We start from the raw sequence: 3,656 nt of genomic DNA, 5'->3' as shown, positions 1-3,656 counted from the left end.
GCTCCAAGAAGCAGTCCCCGCGGGCTCAGTTTCGGGAGCCGGAATTCGGCCGCTTAGTGCTTGGTGTATGCTCTGATAGGAGCAGGGTCCAAGAAGCAGCCTCCGCAGGCTCCGCGGCCCTGGGCCAGGGCGGTTCCGGGACGGTTCCGGGAGCCGGAACTCGGCCGCCCCGCGCTCGGTGTTCGCTCCGATAAGATCAGGTTCTAAGAAGCACCCAGGCACTGAACCCTAGCAATCTGTCTGCAAGCCGTTGGCGAATTGCAGCCTGAAATTACCTGTTCTATGGCTGAATGAGCTGCCGTCAGTCGAAAACAGGTATGGTCTACTTTTACTTTTTTTAAAAAAATATTTTTGAAAAAACCAAGGTGGCTTGCAGTGGTTGGTGGAGGAGCAGAACTTTCTTCGTAGAGAACAGAACATGATGAGAATGTGCCTGGAGGTCAAAGAGAAACAGAACCTCAGCTCAGCACCTGGGCAATGTTCCCAGGTGAGGCATTGCTCCTGAGCCCAGTCACCTGTACTGAGGCTATGATTCTTCTCATGTCGGTGTCACTCAAGAACGCAAGAAAGGATAACAGTCACGCTATCCTTGGATCTGTTCTTATACAGGTTTGAATAATTCAAGCTTTAGCATTGTATGTCCAGTGACATTTACTCAGACACACAGGTGGCACATCACACTGAAGCATGCGTTATCCAAAATAGCAGGTAGGGCAGAATTCACTCATTAGTGAAAGCTAGACCACTGAGCAGGGTAAACTTCCACAGGAAAAGCAACAGGGGACACTCATGCCATCAGACCCTGGAAAGAGGAGAAGGGCTGGGCTGAATTTTGGGAAATGTGTGGGACTCATCATGGTGATGCCCTCTCTCTCAAATTCCATACCCACAAAGGAGGTGGACTAATACACTATGTGCTGGGGTTGTGACTCAGTGGTAGAGCGCTCACCTAGCATGTATGTGGCACTGGGTTGGAGCCTTAGCACCATATAAAAATAAAAAATAAAGACATCATGTCCTCTTAAAACTAAAAAATAAATATTAAAAAAGACTATAGCAATATGCCAATGATGTAAGGTGAACTGCAAAACTTAGATAAACTGCAGAACTTAGATAGACTTAAGTTAGTGGTGTGAGAGTCTACACCCGAGCATACACCCCAGGGCTCACTCAGTTATCAGCTGCACAAGCATCATCAAGCTAGGATTTAAAAACCCAGACCTTTGGGGGCCAGCAGGACTAACAGGACCTGGACCAAGAGACCGAGACCTCCATCATTGTTGTCCCCCCCTGCACCAGATTCCTCCAGCCCGGATAGGGTTCCAGTGACTCAGACTTAAGACACGTCACAGGTGAGCATCTGGGACCCTTGGGTGTAGATTCAGTTAGGACTCATAATTAAGATGTGTGCCTGAAGTGTGATGAGCATTAATAAGATAGATTTGATTGAATCTAACTGTGCCTCAGACTGAGTCTGTAGAAACCGCTGGTGACAGGCTAGAGGTAGAGGAAGAAGGGAATGGTGAGACACTGTGGCCTGGGGACAGGGGATGAGTGTGGGGTAGGGGGAGAACAAAGAGGCCTCAAGCAGCTGAGAATGTGAAAGTGGTTCTTTTCCAAAGTTTAGATACATGTTCATGAGTTGAATCTTCCTTAATATTCTTCAAAAGATGCAAAGAAATTTTGGAACTGTTCAGGTTTGGGCAGGATGGGGACCTTAAAGAAAAATTTTGCATGTAAGACTTAGTGATCTAAATGGGTGGATCACTGTGCTCCCTAGGCAGCTCCTGTCAAGATCACTGATGATTTTCCTGTTGCAAAATGCAATGGATGTTTTTGAGTCCATGCATGCTGCTTGTGATTTGTTGACCACTACCTCCATCCATCTATCTACTCACCTCCACCCCGTTATGCAGGCTGTGACTGCAAGTAACACTAGGGGTTAGCTGATGCCTTCCAAACTCACTTTAATCCTAAACCTCTCAGGATTTAATCCATGGGTATCTCTCCAGCAACCTACTGTTGCAAACTGGGAATGAAAAGGCACCTGCATCATAGGATCTTTTCTTCAAGTACTGTTTAAACCAATGAAAGGGGTTTTGTTTGTTTGTTTTTGTCACATTCTCTCACTTATATCGTGTTATTTTTTTTAAAGTTAAAAAAGAAGAAGCTTTTCCGCGCTACCCAGGGAGGGATCCATTCGGCGTTGTTCTTGATTCCCGTCGTAACTTTAAAGGGAAACTGTCACAATGTCCGGAGCCCTTGATGTCCTGCAAATGAAGGAGGAGGATGTCCTCAAATTCCTTGCAGCAGGAACCCACTTAGGTGGCACCAACCTTGATTTCCAGATGGAACAGTATATCTACAAAAGGAAAAGCGATGGCATCCACATCATAAATCTGAAGAGGACCTGGGAGAAGCTTCTGCTGGCAGCTCGTGCCATTGTTGCTATTGAAAACCCTGCTGATGTCAGTGTCATATCCTCTAGGAATACTGGCCAGCGGGCTGTGCTGAAGTTTGCTGCTGCCACTGGAGCCACCCCTATTGCTGGCCGCTTCACTCCTGGAACCTTCACTAACCAGATCCAGGCAGCTTTCCGGGAGCCACGTCTTCTGGTGGTTACTGATCCCAGGGCTGACCACCAGCCTCTAACAGAAGCGTCCTATGTCAATCTGCCTACCATTGCTTTGTGTAACACAGACTCTCCTCTGCGCTATGTGGACCTTGCCATTCCATGCAACAACAAGGGAGCTCATTCTGTGGGTCTGATGTGGTTGGTGGATGCTGGCCTGAGAAGTTCTGCGCATGCGTGGCACCATTTCTGGTGAGCACCCATGGGAGGTTATGCCTGATCTGTACTTCTACAGAGATCCTGAAGAGATTGAAAAGGAAGAGCAGGCTGCTGCTGGAAAGGCTGTGACCAAGGAGGAATTTCAGGGTGAATGGACTGCTCCAGCTCCTGAGTTCACTGCTACTCAACCTGAGGTTGCAGACTGGTCTGAAGGTGTGCAGGTGCCCTCTGTGCCTATCCAGCAGTTCCCTACTGAAGACTGGAGTGCCCAGCCAGCCACTCACGACTGGTCTGCAGCTCCCACTGCTCAGGCCACTGAGTGGGTAGGAACCAAGTGGTCTTGAGTTATTCTGCAGTCACACATTAATAAGCAAGATGGAAATAAGGAGAATAAGCACCAATTTCTAAAAAAAAAAAAAAAGAAGAAGAAAATATACCTGTCTGGAACAGTGAAATAATCATTGCTTTGAACTATGTAACCCTGGACAGTGAGACACCACTACTGGGAATCTTTCAGTGTGAAAGTGCTAAGGGAAATGTGGATTTTCAGATGCATCATGGTTCAACACTCATGCAGGTTCGTGATAATATTAGATAATGAAAATAAAGAATCACAGCAGTTTATAGCTTTCTTTCTTTCTTCTTTGTTTAATGAACCCAAATTTATGAGTCTCTAAGACACCCTGACTGTCCAATATTGAGTTTAGCTATGTCCAGAGGCCTTCTAGGTTCACCTAACGTTCTCTGTTTGTACATTATATTTGAGTGCGTTACACTAATATAATAACGGGTGTATGTTTTTATGCAGTATGACTTTGAGGATTCCATCTACTTGCCTACTTACAGGCCTACTTTTTACATGACA

At 46.4% G+C, this 3,656-nt stretch overlaps 1 pseudogene across 1 annotated transcript; it reads left to right on the top strand.

The window, feature by feature from the left end:
* The first annotated feature begins 2,167 nt into the window (after positions 1-2,167).
* On the top strand, positions 2,168-3,135 carry LOC107140836 (annotated as a pseudogene). The gene has a single exon (XR_001503327.2). The product of XR_001503327.2 is annotated as a 40S ribosomal protein SA-like (transcript).
* Positions 3,136-3,656: the final 521 nt, after the last annotated feature.

This window comes from Marmota marmota, unplaced genomic scaffold (assembly GCF_001458135.2).
Source record: "Marmota marmota marmota unplaced genomic scaffold, marMar, whole genome shotgun sequence".
NCBI classification, from domain to species: domain Eukaryota; kingdom Metazoa; phylum Chordata; class Mammalia; order Rodentia; family Sciuridae; genus Marmota; species Marmota marmota.
The sequence above is the reverse complement of the archived record's forward strand: the minus strand, read 5'-3'. Positions and strand labels throughout refer to the sequence as shown.